The sequence below is a fragment of the Perognathus longimembris genome, chromosome 1 (genome assembly GCF_023159225.1).
Source record: "Perognathus longimembris pacificus isolate PPM17 chromosome 1, ASM2315922v1, whole genome shotgun sequence".
Lineage (NCBI taxonomy): Eukaryota > Metazoa > Chordata > Mammalia > Rodentia > Heteromyidae > Perognathus > Perognathus longimembris.
The window spans coordinates 143,948,035-143,967,421 of NC_063161.1; the positions used below are offsets into that span (position 1 = coordinate 143,948,035).

Here is a 19,387-nt window from a genome sequence, read left to right on the forward strand (position 1 = left end):
AATATATTTGAGTGTCATATTCATTCCTACTGTTTATCCCATTCCAGATTTTATGTCTTAGTGATTCTTAACATATTATCAGTATGCTTCCTCTTTTCATCTGTCTTTTATGCACAGCAAACTATGAGATAAACAGCATTTTTCCCTTTATTTCTTAGTGCCTGAAGCCATTTGCTCCCAAGCTCCTGGTAGCACAGGTCCTGAATACATATTGCCCAAGGCTAAGCTTTCCACACAAACCTACTGACCAAATTATTTTTATTGGAATCTTTGGCAAAAACCTCTTATGCAAGACCCTGGTCGCAATCTACCCTCACCCCAATAATCACCAACCTGAAAGCTTAGGCCTCCTCTTCATCGCTTCAAGCCTGAAGACAAGGATTTTCTGCGGCAGAGAAAGAATATATTAACAAACCACCTTCTTTATATTTCTTTGAGTGAAAAACTATGTCTCTCCATCTTACACATTCCCTTGAATTTTACGTTTTTGTGACATAAATTTCAGGAAGAGAAACCCTAGATGGGTAAACTTACCAACTTTTGTCAGGTCCACTATATTTTCCTCGGGAATTTCAAGTTTTGCACAAAAGTCCACAAACTTTTCCCTAATTTCTGTTCTCACATCCCGCTGTCGACCTGGAAACACAATGACAGTAACCAGAGTGCCTTGGGAATTGGTTATAGAGAGGAATGAAGGAGCAGGGATTTGGGAGGGTGGCGACAGCTTGGTACTCAGGAAGAATTTGACATCAGTAGGGTATCTTCCTGACATGCTGGGAGATTTTATCATCATCCCATCACTGAGCCTGGGGGAGGACCACAGGTAAATCTGTCTTCAGTGGGGGAGAGATGGCCCAGAGATCCTTGGGAAGACCATTTTATATGTAAGATTCCTTTGTTTCCTGCCCTTCCACCCGTAGGTAAGTATCATCATGCAAATACTTTACCATAGAGTTCAGCCAATAGGAAATGCTTCTCATTCTTGGCAAAAACTATAATGTATTCATCATATTTCACATCAGTTACCTTAAATACATAGTATCCATCATCTGTAGAGAAAACAGAACAGAGCTCAGAATTTTTTTTTTTTATTTTTTTTTTTTGCCATCCCTGGAGCTTGCCTCAGGGCCTGAGCACTATCCCTGGCTTCGTTTCACTCTAGGCTAGCACTCTGCCACTTGAGCCACAGCACCACCTCTGGCCATTTTCTATAAATGTGGAGCTGGGGAATCGAACCCCGGTCATCATGTGTACAAGGCAAGCACTCTTGCCACTAGGCCATATTCCCAGCCTAGAATTTCTTAAATACATAAGAGTAATGGAAAATATTTACTAAACACACACGAAAGCAAATGCATATGCTAAAGAAAAAGGATGAACACAACTAATGCCTTTTCTTTGTATTTCCTTGGGCTTCATAAAGAAATTCATGAAGTGAGCAGTGTATTTCTCCCCAAAAGCAACTTCCCCTCCATCACCCTCTGTGAGACCTGTCCCCATCCCTCAGCATTTCTGTGGGTGACACGCCTCTGTTTGCTCTGTGAGGACACTGGCATCGTATACCTAGGGCTGTGTACTGTGTAGCACGCTGTGACAATAGCCATCACGAGTGATGGGGTTAAGTGCCAAACATTGGATTTTGACCACATCCTCCCTAAATTCAGAATGTAGGAAATAGAATGGACTCCATGCATTAGGAGATAAATGATAACAACTGATCAAGGTGCTAAAGACAATACAGCTTAAAAAATACCTTGCAAGTCACAATATAATTTAGAAAGATTTCTGTTTACTTACAATTAATAGTATATACACCATTCTCTTCTGTTTTATTAGAAATCAAAAAGACTTCAGTACACTGCCCGTTTATTCTGTGAAACAGAATGAGGTGATGCTCAGAGACATGGCTGAAGATGCCTTCCTGGGCTCTACTCCAACTATAACATGAATTTCTAATTCCACTTCCATTATGAACACATTTTACAGTTACCAAACAGATTTTATTTACACTGCTTGTGTTTATCTCTGTCTTTGTCTCTCTGTCTTGCTCTTTCCCTCCCCCGCCACTTTCTCTCATGTTAGTCCTCAAGCTTGACTCAGGGCCTGAGCACCATCTGGGAGCATACTTACTCAAGATTAGCTACTATTTGAACCTCAGATTCAATTTATACTTTATTTTACAAGTGCGTGGGCATGGACTTAGGGCCTGAGCACTGTCTTTGGCTTCTTTTTGCTCAAGGTTAGCACTCTACCACCTGAGCCACATAGCCACTTCCAGCTTTTACTCTTTATTAGATGCTGAGGAATAGAACCCAGGGCTTCTTGCATGCAAGGCAAGCCCTCCCATGAAGCCATATTCTCAGCCCTCAATTTGATATTTCAAGTATAGGTAAAACGATTTTTTTTGGTTTCTATTTTCCACTGATATTATACCAGAGTCATTTGCCTAGCTCATTAGCTGAATTTTCACCATTGCTGGATTTACAAATATTACCTGTCTTGATCCTCTCAAATCTCATCAGGTAGAATCATTTTTATACCCCTTTGCACCAGAAATTCAATGTGGGAAGGGGTGCATCTCCTTGGTCAACTACTTCTAAGAGATTCACATTGTACATTCCATGCTCTTAAGTTATATTTGCACCCTGCTGTGATTCAACTGTGTCTATCCTTTCCTTCTCCCACTCCTAATATTTTTATTTCTATAATCAACTCTTGATTCCGGCAAAGCCCCAGTCCCATCAAGTGCTGGTCAGTGTTAGAAGCAGGACTGTGCATTGGATAGATCACTGCCTGTATCCATGTGTGTCCATGTGATTCTATGTACATGTGTGTGCCTGTATTTGTGTCTGAAGAGGTCAAGGCCAACAGCTAGGTGTCTATTTTCCCTTTACCGACAAAAAGACGCCACACTTACTTGGTATGGAAATGACTCAACATGGAAGAGTTCTTCAAGACATCAATATTTTTTTCAAAAATAATCATATCACTATTTACATCTATCCTTTCCGTTTGGTCAGTGGCCAAGAGATTGTTAAACCATATCCCTGTAATCTTCAATAAATATGACAACTGAGAGAGAAGCAACACCACATGGACACTTTTCTCCTTGACATTGGCTCATGGTCCAGGACTTAGGATTTGCAGTTGGCATTATACCCGGGATCAATTGGCACAGCACCTAGCCCCTTTGTACTGTCCCTCCAGCAACAGTGGTTGAGCCAGGCACTGTCACAATTCAATATGGCACAACTGGTCTTAGTCGAAGATTTAGAACCACCCCTTTTGTCGAATGTTAAAGAATTTCTGAGCCCTCAGAGGACTAAGCTGGGTTCAGATTTCCCAAGGCTTCCCTTCCTCCCAGCAAAGTCAGAGGTTGAGCTACTGCATGCCTCTACCTTTGATGGATCAAAGTTCTCCACAACATCTATTTCTCCTTCATGGTAGGCATAGACCAGGGTCAGCCCCAGACACAAGAACAGCAGCTTCATCTTGGTAGTAAATTAAATTGTCTCTCCCACAAGTGCAGAGTCCTTTCCTGACAGTGGTTCAATTTCAAAGCTCTTTGGTCTTTATATACTTCTTGAGTCCAGTTTCAAACTCCAAGTTTCTACGTTCTCTCCTCCCCTTCCAAGAAACAATCATTCATTGCCTGTCATTAAGCCAGGGTTGTTTCTGCCCTTTGAAACTTGGCAATTCATCCCTTTTAGATTTATTTAGTTACCTCACAGGTATCCTAAAACATTCTTCGGCTATTGCAAAAGGAGTTGCTTTCCTGATTTCAGTCTCAGCGCCCAAGTCATTAGCATATAGAAATGCCATTGATTTTTGAGGATTTATTTTATATCCTGCAACTTTGCCAAAGTTTTTGATCAGTTCTAGTAGCTTGGGGGTAGAATCTATGGGGTTCTTTAGGTATAGGATCATGTCATCTGCAAAGAGAGAAAGTTTAACTTCATCTTTTCCTATTTGGATTCCATTTATATTTTCTTCACTCCTAATTGCTCTGGCTAGGAATTCTAGTACTATGTTGAAAAGGAGAGGAGAGAGTGGACATCACTGTCTTGCTCCTGATTTTAAAGGGAATGGCTTTAGTTTTTCACCATTTAGAGTTATTCTTGATGTTGGTTTGTCATAAACTGCCTGGGTTATATTCAGGAATGTTCCCTGGAAACCCAGACTTTCCAGGGCTTTAGCATAAGTAGGTACTGGATTTTATCGAACGCTTTTTCCGCATCCAGTGATATAACCATGTGGTGTCTTTAACTTGCACCAGTTGATGTGGTGGATTACATTAATTGACTTGCGTATATTGAACCAACTTTGCATCCCTGGGATGAATACACTTCGATCGTGGTGTATGATTTTTTTTGGATGACCCGTTGAAGGCAATTGGCCAGAATTTTGTTGAGAATTTTTGCATCTATGTTCATCAGGGAAATCACTCTATCGTCTTCTTTCCGTGATGAGTCCCTGCCTGGTTTTGAGATGAGGGTTATACTGGCTTCCTAGGATGTGTCTGGTAGTGAACGTTCTCTTTCAATTTCATTGAAGAGTTTGAGAAATATTGGTATGAGTTCTGTTTTGAAGGCCTTGTTGAATTCTGCTGTGAATCTGCCTGGACCTGGGCTTTTCTTGGATGAGAGATCACTTATTGCTGTTTCTACTTCTAAGCTGGACCTTAACTAAAGAAGTGAAATACCTCTATGATGAGAACTTTTAAAACATGAAAAATGAAATTAAGGCAGAACTAAGGAAATGGAAAACCTCCCATGCTCTTGGATTGGGAGAATCAATATAATCAAAATGGCAATATTGCCTAAGGCTATCTACAAATTCAATGCAATACCCATTAATATCCCAACACCATTTTTTAATGAAATAGAGGATGCAATCCAGAAATTCATATGGAACAATAAAAGACCCAGAATAGGAAAAACAATCCTAAGCAGAAAGAGCAATGCTGGAGGAATTACATTACCCAACTTCAAGCTGTATTATAACGCTATAGTAATAAAAACAGCTTGGTATTGGCACCAGAACAGGCCTGAAGACCAATGGAACAGAATTGAAGATCCAGAAATGAACCCATAGAAGTATGCCTATTTAATTTTTGATGAAGGATCTAGAAAAATACTCTGGAAGAAAGATAGCCTCATTAAGAAATGGTGCTGGCAAAACTGGTTCAACACAAGCAACAAACTAAAACTAGATCCTTATATATCACACTGCACAAACATCAATTGCAAATGAGTAAAAGACCTCGAAATCAAAACAGATACCCTGAAAACACTAAAGGAAGGAGTAGGAGAAACACTTGGGCTCCTTGGCACAGGACAGAACTTCCTTAACAAAGACCCAGAAACCCTACAAATCAAAGAAAGATTGGACAAATGGGACTGCATCAAACTGCAGAGGTTCTGCAGGACAGAGAACATAGCTCGCAAGATAAACAGAAAGCCCACATATTGGGAGAAGATCTTTACCGGCCATACAATGGACAAATGCCTCATATCAAAAATATATGCAGGACTAAAAAAATTACCTTCCTCCAAAACAAAAACGCAAAGAACCAATAGCCCCCTCACCAAGTGGGCTAAAGACTTACAAAGAGACTTCTCTGAAGAGAAAATGAGAATGGCCAAGTGACATAGGAAAAAGTGCTCTACATCACTGGCCATAAAAGAAATGAAAATCAAACCAACATTGAGATTCCAGCTCACCCCACTAAGAATGTCCTATAGCAAGAAAACTAACAATAACAATTGTTGGAGGGGATGTGGCCAAAAGGGAACCCTACTTCATTGTTGGTGGGAATGTAAACTGGTTCAGCCACTATGGCAAGCAGTATGGGGATTCCTCAGAAGGCTAAACATAGAGCTCCCCTATGAGCCACAGCCCCACTTTTGGGTATATATCCAAAAGACCAAAAACATAATCACACTAAAGCCACCAGCACAACAATGTTCATCACAGCACAATTTCTCATAGCAAGAATCTGGAACCAACCCAGATGCCCCTCAGTAGACGAATGGATCAGGAAAATGTGGTACATATACACAAAGGAATTTTATGCCTCTATCAGAAAGAATGACATTGCCCCATTTGTAAGGAAATGGAAGGACTTGGAAAAAATTATACTAAGTGAAGGGAGCCAGACCCAAAGAAACATGGACTCTATGGTCTTCCTCATAGGGAATAATTAGCACAGGTTTAGGCAAGTCACAGCAGAGGATCACAAGAGCCCAATAGGTATATCCTTATGAACACATAAGGAGATGCTAAGTGGAATGAACTGCATGTTATGGAAACAACTGTTATATCACTGTTTTAACTACTTTCAACGTGCTTTGTGTAACTGTAGCTTCTATTATTGATGATCTTCTTATATCCCCTTACTGTGATTGTAGTACACTATCTCTGTATCTTATCTGAGTATATTGGAAACCATGTATACTGGTATTAGAACTAGGAAACTGAAAGAGAATACCAAAATCAAGAGATACAGGATGAAAAAAGACAAACAAATACAAAGCAATACTTGCAAAACTGTTTGGTGTACCTGAACTGAACAACTCATCTGGAGGCAAGGGAAAGGGGGAGAGGGTAGGGGGAATGAGGGACAAGGTAACAAACAGTACAAGAAATGTACTCAATGCCTAACGTATGAAACTGTAACCTCTCTGTACATCAGTTTGATAATAAAAATTTGAAAAAAAAAAAAGAAGGAAGGGAGGGAGAGAGAGAAGGAGGGGAGAGGGAGGAAAGAAAGGAAGGAAGGGAGGGTTTAGGCTATACTAAAATGGAATAAATAAATATCGTTTCTTTCTTCTGTCTTCTTTTGAGCTTAGATGTTATCTTGTCTGCGACTTAGGTAAGTTCCTTTTTCTTGGCCTAAAAAGGAGAAGACGAGTTCTCAAATGGACAGAGGGGGCTTCTTTTTTTTATTTGAGTAAATGGAGAACCCCACTGACATTTTGCCTCCAGGATCCTGAGACTAAAAAGTGTCTGCAAAGCCAAGGAGAGTCTCCAAAAATGGAAGGAGATGGAAGGTTGTGTGTCATCCAACAAGCTTACAACACCTGCATTGAGAACCCCACATGATCCCATGTGGGCCATTGACATTTTCCACTTTGACAAAAAATTGATGTTTCTGGTGTTTTCTTCAAAGGATGGCAGACAGGGAGCAGTGCTACTGAAACCTGTTTCGCTTTTTGAAAAGGACATTTTGTTTCTAACACGTTAATAGTTCCCTAAACAACTAATTACATCCCTAAAGTCTAATCCTCTTTCCTTGATCTTTATTGCCTGGGCTAGCTCTTGCTTTTTGCTGCTTCCAGCCATCCTGATCAGATTGTTTTAATCAGTGATTGCTTCAGAGCACTTCCACTAGGAATCAGCTAATGATTACTGAGTGGCCAGGACTGGTACAAAGAACCACAAGGTCATTAAAAACCAAAGCACATTTAGCAGAAATAAGACAAATGTTCTACTACCCAGAACAGCAATGGAGTAGCCACATCATTCCAGGAAACAGCTTCAGGTCAACTAGCCTTATTCTGAGTCTGCTCCAAACAACCTGTCTTCTCTTCACTTGTGCTTGAAGTGACGTATTTGACACAAAAGCCACAAGACATCTAGTAGGAAGTTTGCATCCATTCAAATAAATGAATTGCCACTGGCAAGTACAATAGAACACAGTAATACAAAGGTTTCTAACAGAAGAAACCAACTAGGAAACCTGTCAGCCCTCTGAGGGCAGGCACAATGCCTGTTCAATGCTGCATGCTCAGGATCTGGGGTGTTTTTCTTTGTTTTTGACCAGGCATATGGCTAGCACTGAAGAAACATTAGTAGAATAAATAAAAGTGGAAGAGACTGAAAGGAGAAGGAAGATTATGAAACAATCAGGTAATAAGCAAAGGCCTTCCAAGAAGAAGAAAGAGGAGATTCTCAGAAGCTAGCAGCAAGCAGGCTATAGAAAGTTCAATGGACAAAAGGAAACCTGGGGATTGCAAACGGGGCTACTTCCATTTGCTAGGTTTGCCCTAACAAAAGCTCTGCAGATTGGCTGGTTGAAACAGAAGAGGTTTATAGTTCACAGCACTGCAAGCCTGAGATCTTCTGAGATCTCTCTCCTTGGATTGTGGATGGACACCTTCTCTTGTGCCTTCACATGGCCTTCACACTGGGTGAACCTGATCCAAAAAAGTCTCCAAGATCCCTGAGTCTGTGCATGTGTGGATCTGCTCAGTTCATCTGTGGGTGATAGAGGAGAATCGATCACTACATTTCTCATTAGTAGTTCAGGACACCAGTGAAATTCATAGATTGTGACAAAGAGGAAGACTTGTCTAGGGAAGGCAGACACAGCAACGAGCAGGATTGCCACATAGTGGCCACCTAGAGTTGAACTGTATCAGGGTATGGGCTCTGCAAGTGTGACTTTGAACACAAAATCTCCTACAAGCTAGACAAGTGTTGTACTAATTGAATCATGTCCCTCACCCTTTTCTTTGTTTGTTTTGCTAGTTCATAAACTCGGGTCCAAAGTACTGTCCCTGAGCTTCTCTTGTTCTGGCTAGTGCTCTATCACTTGAACCACCGAGCTCTGGCTTTTTCTAAACAGTTTACTAAAGATGTATTCCACCCTGCTGAGTCCACAGCCTATTCAGCTGCCAGGATACAAACAAGTTCCAGCTGGCTGACCAGCAGAAACCAGCACAAAGCCAAGCGAAGGCCACCTAGAGGCCTCTGAAAGGAAGTGCAGGAGGGAATTCAGAATCCATAACTTCGTCATCCCAGAGGCATGAATCACAAAAAAAAAATTACAAATTTTATGAAAGGTCAAGCCAACTCGCCAGCTCCAAAAACAAAACAAAACAAAAAACAGTACAATAGAAGAGGAGATGGAAAATGAAAAAACACTGGAGGGTAAGATAGCAGAAATGATCAAAAGCCTCAGGAATGAATTTGAAAAAACAATTCCAGGAATTTAGAATGGAATTCTCCAAGGATCTTCAGGAAGTAAAGAAAAAATGGAAGCAAAAATGGATACAGTCCCCTCCTCATTTAAAGATGACCTTAACATCCTGAAAAGGAAATGCATGAAAAAATGGAATCAAAATACAACTCAATAAAAGACAAAATTACCACAATGAGCGCTGATCTGGCAACCATAAACAGCTCACTTGCCTCAGTGCAAACAACACTCAAAGCCACATCACAAAGAATTGAACATCTTGAATCAAGTCTCTCTTTTGGATGATGATTCAGCTGATAAGGACCAGAAGATTACCGCATTCCAAGAAACTGTCAAACTCTAGGGCAGACTAATCCAGGAGATAGTGGACATGCAGAAGAGATATAATCTGCTTCTAATTGGAATAGATGGAGAGGAGTATCAGAGCAGGAGTATACAACTGAAATTCAATAGAATAATTACAGAGAATTTCCCCAGTCTCAAAAGGGAAAACCTCACACAAATAACAGAAGCGTATAACAAACCCAGCAGATCAGACCCTAGAAGAAACAGCCCCATACACATCATAGTCAAGGCCTCAGATTTTAACAACAAGGAACACATTCTGAATGCAGTCAAAACAAAGAAAGAACTATACTACAATGAAAAAATGATCAGAATCATGGCAGACATCTCCACACAGACATACAATGCACAAAGAGCCTGGAAGAACACTATCCAAGTCCTGCAGGCCAACAACTGCCTACTCAGACTTAGATACCCAGCAAAATTAGAATTAACTTTCAAGGGAACAACCAAATCTTTCCATATCAAAGAGAAACTAAAGGAATATGTAAACCAAAAAAAGCCAGCCTTACAGAGCATTCTAAGATGAGAAAACCACCCAACAGAAAATGTACTGTACCTTCAAACAGAAACAGAAAAAAACTACAATAGCCAGAGCCCAATAGGAAAAACAACTCAATAAAGACAAGAAAGAAAGGAAAGGAAAGAAGCAAAACACAGCCTAATAGGAAAATGGAAGGGGAAAAAACCACACCTATCCATGAACTCTTTAAATACCAATGGATTGAACTCTAAAATCAAAAGGAAAAGATTGGCAGAGTGGAATTGCAGACAAAAAATAGATATCTGTTGTCTTCCAGACACCCATCTTACAGCAAAGGACAAAAACAGGCTCTGAATGAAAGGATGGAGCAAGATCTTCCAAGCAAACGCACCTACCAAAACGGCAGGGGTAGCCATCTGATTTCAGACAAACTAGACTTCTCTTTAAAATTAGTTCAAAAAGATAAAGAAGGACACTATATTTTACTACAAGAAAAAATCCAGAAACAAGAAATCACCATGATAAATGTATACTCACCAAACAAAAGAGGCTCCAAATATTTCAAACAAATTCTTTCAGAACCACAGTACAAGATAGACACAAATACAATCACAGTGGCGATTTTACAACTCCTCTCTCTCCAAGAGACAGATCCAACACTCAGAGGATTAGCAAGGGAGCCGAAGGCCTAAGTAACACCATATCCCACATGGATCTGACAGATCTGTGCAGAGTTTTTCACCCTACAGAGACTCAATACACATTCTTCTCAGTAGCCCATGGAACATACGCCAAAATAGATATCATAGTCCATACAAAGAACCTCAGCAAATACGAGTATTGACATTATCCCATGTATTCTATCTGATCACAGTGGAATCAAGGTAGCCCTCAATAAAAAAGGATATCACAGAAAATACACAAATACTGGGAGGCTGAACTCCTCACTCTGATCTAACATTTGCATCACAGAGCAAATTAAGGATGAAATTAACGAGTTCATAAGGGACAATAACAATGAAAATACATCACAAAGAAACCTATGGGGTACAGCAAAGGCAAGATCATTGCCCTCAGCATACACATTAAAAGAATGGAATCAGAAGAGATAAATAACCTTATGATGCAGTTAAAACTACTGGAGAAACAAGAAAAAATTGAATCTAAAACGAGTAGGAGGAGAGATCTCATAAATATTAAAGAAGAGATAAATCTGATTGAGAATAGAAAGACCATTCAACAAATAAATAAAAGTAAAAGATGGTTTTTTGAGAAAATAAATAAAATTGACAGACCCCTTGAAAGACTTACAAAAAAAAAAAAAAAAAAAAAGGAGACTAATATCCGTAAGATCAGGGACTCTACCGGAAAAATTACAACAAATACACAGGATATACAAACAATTATAAGGAACTCTTTCCACAACATCTACTCACTAAAGAATGATTATTTTACAGAAATGGATCAATTCTTAGAGAAGTATAAACTGCCCAAACTGAATCAAGAAGAAATAATTCAACTAAATAAACCAATAATCTACAGTGAGATACAGGAAGTAATCAAGAGCCTTCCAACAAAGAAACGCCCAAACCCGGATGGATTCACCAATGAATTCTATAAAACCATCAGTGAGGAGCTAATACCAATACTCCTCAAACTCTTTCATGAAATAGAGAGGGAGAAATCCCAAACTCATCCTATGAAGCTAATACCATACTCATCCCCAAACCAGGCAAAGACCCAACAAAAAAAGAGAATTATACACCAATATCACTAGTGAACACAGATGCAAAGCTCCTCAACAAAATATTAGCTAACAGGATCCAGAAACTGATCAAGATAATTATACATCACCATCAACTAGGCTTTATCCCACAGACACAAGGCTAAGTCAACTACCACAAGGATGGTTCAACATCCACAAATCAATAAACGTAATTCACCACATCAACAGAGCTAAGACCAAGAACCACATCATCATACCAGCTGATACACAAATAGCCATTAACAAAATACAATACTCATACATGTTAAAAGCCCTGGAGAGAACAGAAATAGAGGGAACATTCTTTAAAACAATAAAAGCCATATAGAGCAGACCAACTGCTAATATCATTAAATGGGGAGAAACTAAAACCTTTTCCCCTAAACTCAGGAACAAGACAAGGATGTTCGCTCTCCCCGCTTCTATACAACATAGTGCTAGAATCCCTACCAAGGCAATAAGGCAAGAGGAGGACATCAAAGGGATCCACATTAGTAAAGAAGAAATCAAACTATCCCAATTCACAGATGACATGATCTTATACATGAAGGACCAAAAAACTCAGTCCCCAAACTCCTAGAACTAATAAACCACTTTGTCAAAGTAACAGGATACAAAAATCAATCCACAAAAGTCAGCAGCTCTTCTGTACACCAGCCATGTACAAGCAGAAAAGGAAATTATGGAAATAATACCATTTGCAATAGCTAAAAAAAAATGAATTACCTAGGGATTAACCTAACTAAAGATGTGAATGACCTATTTAATGAGAACTATAAAAATTTAAAAAGGAAATCAAAGAGGACACCAGGAGATGGAAAGACCTCCCATGTTCATGGGTATGCAGAATCAATATACTGAAAATGGCCATATTGCCCAAAATATTAGACAAATTCAATGCAATCCCCATCAAGTTCCCAGCCACATTCTTCACTGAAATAGAGAAAACAACCCATAAATTCAAAGAGAACAGCAAAAGACTTAGAATAGCCAAAGCAAATCTAGGCAAAGAGAGCAGCGCAGAAGTAATCACAATATCAGACTTCAAGCGATATTTTACAGCCATCATAACAAAAACAGCCTGGTACTGGCATAAAAACAGACCTGAAGACCAATGGAATAGAATAGAAGACCCAGAAATAAAACAACATTCCTACAGTCAGCTGATATTCAACAAAGGAGCTAAAGACATACAATGGAATAAACACAGCCTCTTCAACTACTGGTGCTGGGAAAACTGGGCAGCCACATGTAGAAAAATAAAAGTGGTCCCTAGCCTATCACCATGCAGCCAAGAACAACTCAAAATGGATCAAGGACCTCTACATTAGACCTGAAAACTCGAAACTACTGAAGGACAGAATAGGAGAGACACTAGAACTTATAGGCACAGGTACAAACTTCCTGAATATAGTTCCAGGGATACAACAGATAGGGGAGAGAATCGACAAATGGGACTACTACAAAATAAAAAGTTTCTCCACAGCTAAAGATATAGCCACTAAACTAGAAAGACAGCCAGCCATATGGGAAAGGATCTTCACCAGCACAGCAACAGACAAAGGCCTAATAGCCATCATCTACAGAGAACTCAAAAAACTATCCCCCTCCAAACACAGCAAAACAATTATTAAATGGGCAAAGAAACTATAAAGAGAGACTCCACCGGAGAAGAGATAAAAATGGCAAAGAAACATATGAGGAAATGTTCAACATCCCTGGCAGGAAAGGAAATGCAAATAAAAACAACCCTGAGATACCACCTCACTCCAGTTATAATGGCCTATACTCTGAACTCAGGCAACAACATATGCTGGAGGGGATGCACAGAAAGAGGAACCCTTCTCCACTGTTGGGGGGAGTACAAATTAGTACAACCCCTTTGGAGAATAGTATGGAGATTCCTCAAAAAGCGCAGCAAAGACATATGACCCAGCCATACCACTCCTAGGCATCTATCCTGAACAACAGTTCTCAAAATATCATAAAGACATTTGCACATCCATATTTATTGCTGCACTATTCACAATAGCCAAAATATGGAAACAACCCAGATGCCTCACTACAGAGGAATGGATTCAAAAAATGTGGTACCTATACACAATGGAATACTACATAATGATTTAATTATAAAATATTGGTATTCACAGGGTCAGAGCTTGAAAAAATAATGTTGAGTGACAAAAGCCTAGAACACAGAGAACAAAGGGGCAAGTTTCCTTGATACATGACTATTAGGGAGGGGGGAGGACGGTAGAGACCATGTCTGCAAAACAACAAACTTCTTTTCATATGGTATTTCCACATGTTTGGGTCAGCAACTTTACATTATGTATCTAAAACCAAACAACTACTAAACATAAAAAGGTCTAGAATAAACCTATCAGTGCATCAAAATAGCTCAACAGCTATGTACACATGATCATATAAGACAAGGATCAGCTAAAACAACTCCAACAAAAGGACACAGGAGGATCATACTGTTGACGTTTCAGCTGTTTCCCGCAAATGACAGTATTTTATTCTTTCTAATAGCTCTGTAAAATTCCATTGTGTATAGCAACTACATTTTTTTGGATCCATTCATCTATTGTGGGGCATAGAAAATTGACCGAGGCATATTAAAGAGCTGAGCAACCCCCATCCCCTATGTATGCACGTAGATTGTGTTTCCACAGGAGTTGGAGATGACAGGCACATGCCACTGAACCCAGCCATTGTATTTCTCCCATGGGTAGGTGAGTGCCATCACACGTAGCCATGGTTGAGGTAAAGTGTCATAAACTCTCAAGCCAGCCAGGCCTTGAATTGTGATTCCCTCATCTTTGACTCCAAATACCTAGGGGTATAGGCTTCAGCTAGCTTGCCTGACTGTGCACCAGAAAATTTAAAAAATTAAATGCCAGAAATTATTATTGGATTCTTTTTTTGTTGTTGTTGTTTTCTTTTTGTTGCCAGTCCTGGGGCGTGGCCTAAGGGCCTGAGCATTGTCCCTGGCTTCTTTTTGCTCAAGGTTACCACTCTGCCACTTGAGCCACTGTGCCATTTCTGGCCTTTTCTATATATGTGGTGCTGAGGAATCGAACCCAGGGCTTCATGTATCAGAGGCAAGTGCTTTGCCACTAGGCCATATTCCCAGCCCTACTGGATTTTTTTATTTCTTTAAATATTCTTAAATCTTCTTCTGAGACATTAATAAAATTACTCACAAACAATGATCATTTTGGATCTTAATTTAAATATTCATTAGATGGATAATACAGTACCAAATGTGGAATCAATTCTGTGTGTGTTTGTTTGTTTAGTGCTGGTCTTGGGGCTTGAATTCAGGGCCTTGGCACTGTCCCTGAACTTTTTTGCTCAAGGCTAGTACTCCACCACTAGAGCCACAGCACTACTTGTCGCTTTGCTGGGTGGTTATTTGGATATAAGAATCTCACAGACTTTCCTTCCTGGCCTAGCTTGATCCACATCCTCATAGCTCAGGCTCCTGAGTAGCTAAAATTATAGGAGTCAGCCAACAGTACTTAACAATTTCTTTATTGAAGGTACTTATTCTTCAAAATGACTTGAGAATCATGAGATCTTCCATATGTTTTCCTCAAACGGATATTTTAACATATTCTCATTATTTAGCCTTGATAGATCTGCAAAATTATATTTGTGTTTTAATTATTCCTTTTTCTTGTCAGTCAGAGCACTTGAAATCTGGCCCTGGGCACCATCCTGAGCTCTTTAACTAAAGGTCATTTTGAGCCACACTACCACTGTAAGTTTTTAAGTCATTATTTGGACATAAGAATCTCAGGGGACTTTTCTGCCCTGGTTGGCTTCGAACCTTGATCTTCAGATCCTAGCCTCCTGGGTAGCTAGGATTACAGGGGTCAGCCATCTACACCTGGATCTTTTTTCTTACAAGAAGGAAAGAAAGAAATGCTACTTTCTAGAAAATAGGAGGGAAATGCCTGAATTAAGAGAATAACAGTGCTGGAATGATGGTACATGTCTATAATCCTAGCACTCACAATGCTGAGACACAAAAATCAAGAGTTGAGGCCAGCATGAGTTACATGATGAGTTCCAGGCCTGCATAAGCTAAGATCAAGATTCTATCTCAAAAAGTTAAATAGTAATGGAGGAAAAAGGAGGGAGGTGGGGAAGAAAGAGGGGGCTACTCTACTTCATAGGGCACACCACCAAATGGTGTAATTCATTCCTTATTTCTTTTTATTTAAAAAATGTATTGATGTTATAATTATCATCTAAAGAAATCTAGAAATACCTTAGTTTCCAGGCTTAAATCTGTGTATATAACATTTTGGAAAAGTGTTTATATGTGCCTGAAGAGAAGTCTTGAGGCAAATACACCAGAAACTAATAAATGAAGTAATTATGTTGCAAAAAAAAAAACTTCATCCCTGTCATTTAGCAAAATCTATGATTCTTCAATTCTCAAAGTAATCTTTCTAGACCTGTGGAGTCTGGAAGTGGGTAGTAGTCGGGTCAATAATGAAGAATGTTCCAGAGCCAGAGGCCAGACTATAGGAGATGGACAACCCTTCTTCCTGCATGGTCTTTTTAAAAAATTGTTTGAATTGTTATCCTAAAGGTTATGTACAGAGGGGTCACTTTTGACAATATCACCTGTTCCCTCACTCTCTCCTAGTTCACGATGGTCTTTTTTAACTTTACCTTTTACAAGTCAGCTATAGTGCATGGAAAGAACTATATTCCAGATAACTACAATAAGCCATCTCTTCAAGTCATACTGACTTACAGTTGAGTCTCTCTTTCTCTCTCTGTTTCCATGTATCCTCTGTCTCTGCATACCTGTGGTTTACTATCTCTAAATTTTTTGTCTATATTAATTGTACAATGGGGTTATTTTGTAATCTTTGCATATAATGTAGTTGGATCAAATTTACCCTCTCTCTTAGCCCCTACCAACTCATAGTTTCTTTCTTAAGAGCTTTTAGTGGGCTTCATACAGTACACACATTGTACTTCAAGCATTTCCTCCCCTTCTCCTACTCAAGGTCTCCTCCAAGAGTTTCCCATTTTAAAATGGGTCGTATTACTACTATTTTAGCTATAGATTTCATATATTAGAAAAAATAATATGTATCTTTCTGAGCTTGGCTTCTTCAACATGACTATCTCCAGTTCCAGCCATTTTACTGAAAATGGCAGCATTTCACTCTTCTTTATGTTCGAATAGCACTCCACTCTGGGTCTCTTTTCATAACTGAGTAATTCAAAACTGATATATTTATCCCTCCCCATTAAATCTGCTCTTCTAACAGATTGGATGAAATGGAAGTTTCAGCCTTCCATTTGTTCAGGCTAAATATCTTTGAAGGCAGTCATTGTTCTGGCACTATTGGAACACAGCATCAGAACCAAGTCTTAAGCTGGGCACTGGTGGCTCATGCCTATAATCCTAGGTACCCAGGAGGTTGAGATCTGAGGATCATGGTTCAAAGCCAGCCCAGCAGGAAATTCCATAATACTCCAATAAAATGCTCAAAAAGGCCAGAAGTGACACTATAGCTCAAGTGGTACAGCACTCAGCTTGAGCAAAAGAAACTTAAGGACACAGTTCAAGCACAAACTCTGGCAGAAAAAAAAAAGTATTTCCTTTGTGATTTCGACTAGCACTTCCCTCCTTCCATGGGCCAATCCTGTGCCTCACCCTCAATGATATTAATACATCCAGCAAAGGCCAGCAAGGACACAACCTGTAGTCAAGGCACTGGGTTTACTATTGCAGCTGGAAAGAACACTTATCAGGCCTGGATGGAAATCTCAGAAACAGTAATAGCAAGAACCTGCTATACGATTTCAGAAAATCCCAAGGAAATTCTAGGTGTTGTCAGAGAGTGTCATCAGATAGCAAAGGAAAATGAATAATTAGCTAGTACAATAAATCTCTAATAGGGTACAGAGACTAAAATAAATCTGTAATTGGTGAAGAAATAGCTGTCATTCCGATTTGCAATGAGGAGAAATGTCTATAAAATGAAAATGCTTTTGTTTTCATCATCTCAGAGTGACCTTACATGTGTTGATTCTTTTAGGAGATAATGTACAGCAAAGAAATGTAGCTGAGCCATACACATCAAGTCAGTTTATAGAAATATAGAAGCCTAAATATGAAAGTCAGCTTATCTCAATGAATCAAGGGCAATCTTTGCTTTCCAAGTAGGGAACAGAGGCGGTGGTGCAGTCATAGACAGTCAGCTTCTCTCTGTGACACCCACATATGGAACGGGAGCTATCCTCAAAGCCATTCTGCCTCACAAGTGTGCATCTTCAGCCTGCCCTCCTGCCTTGCCTTTGTGACACGTGTCCCAGCCTTGTATGATGGACTGAGATCTGTCCCCAGATCCCAGAAGATACTGTGGCTCTGTTCTGTTTACAATCATTATTTCTACCTGGCATTTCCTTTCTTTATTTAGAATAGGAAGTATCGATATTTCCCCTTTGCCTTTAAGTATTATTATTTTGCACCTTCACTACAGAATATTTGGAGTGGAACAGAGTAGGTTGGTTTCAAAATGAGCTCATACTGCCATCTTGGTCTGGAGATAGCCAAAAGAGTTTCTATGCCTTTCTCTGAAGTAAGGTTTCCTGATACATGCCACTACTCAGCCATTTCTACATCAACAAATGAATTGTAATGGTTATGTTTACTAAACATTCTTATTTAAGCTGGATTGTGTAGTTCAGGGCACCATCATTTCTGACCCTTAAAGATCAACATTGAAATTTGAGAATTGTGGCATGGTGATGTATGAATATAGTCCCAGCTGCTTAGAAGCCTTAAGTAGGAAGATTGAACCTTAGAGTTGAGGTCAGCTCGTACAACATATGACCCCAGCTCAAAAACAAAGTAAAACCGAACAAAACAAATCAAGTGTAGGACCTGGAATAACTGGCTGGCTTTCTGAATAGCCTTCTGCAATATTTTGGAAAGACAGCCCAAATCCATGACCGAGGAGGAATAAGCTGCCTGAACATGATTTAGACTTCTGAAATGGGGGGAAGGGGACAACAAAATATACAAGCTTCAAATCCTAGATAATCTTCTGAATTATCTCTTATTCCTACAATGATTGAGCTTTCCTTTCTTTCATTCTTGCTTTCTTTGCAGGAGGCATGTCATACTTTGTCATGCTGGTGTCAACCTCAACACTGTCTGTCAGTGCCACATTGAGAAAGAGAATCAGGGTATCCGGAAACTGATGACTGACACCGGTAATCCTAGCTATTCCAGAGGCTGAGAACAGAGGATCACGGTTCAAAGATAGGCAGAAAAGCTCCCTTACCCCCAATTAGCCAAAACATTACCTGAAGTGGAGCTGTGGCTCAAAGTGATAGAACACTACTCTTGAGCATGAAGGCACAGGGACAGTGCCCAGGCTCTGAGCTCAAGCTCCACAACCAACTCACACACAAAAAAGATTTAAGGGTAGAGAGGTTATGAAGTAAGTCTTACATGCTTTCTCTCTCTTTGGATCATAAGAACAAGCAAATCAAATGGCAAATGGTATTTATGGAGACAGGATAACAGAGAATTACTGCAGGACAATCTTGAAACTCGATATGGATTCTAAGACACTGGAGGAGGATTATGGGTACAGAGACCTGGGACTCCCTCTCATTCATTCACTCTCAGCTCCACATTCTCCCAGAAACAAAGACAAGTCACATGACTGCAGGCTAATGAAATATTGAACCGTTAGAGAGAGAACTTACTCTGCCCAAGAAATGGCAAAGAGAAATGTAGAGAAAACTTTGGTCCTTGATG

General features: G+C 39.7%; 2 long non-coding RNA genes across 2 annotated transcripts in view; both read right to left on the minus strand.

The window, feature by feature from the left end:
- LOC125346625 overlaps positions 1–19,387 on the minus strand; it is a 115,339-nt gene that overhangs the window by 60,248 nt on the left and 35,704 nt on the right. The window lies entirely within an intron of this gene.
- Positions 370–16,579, minus strand: LOC125346632. The gene is made up of 3 exons (XR_007209985.1): positions 16,566–16,579; positions 535–1,026; positions 370–385 (listed from the first exon to the last, which is right to left on the minus strand). It is a non-coding gene; the product is annotated as an uncharacterized LOC125346632 (long non-coding RNA).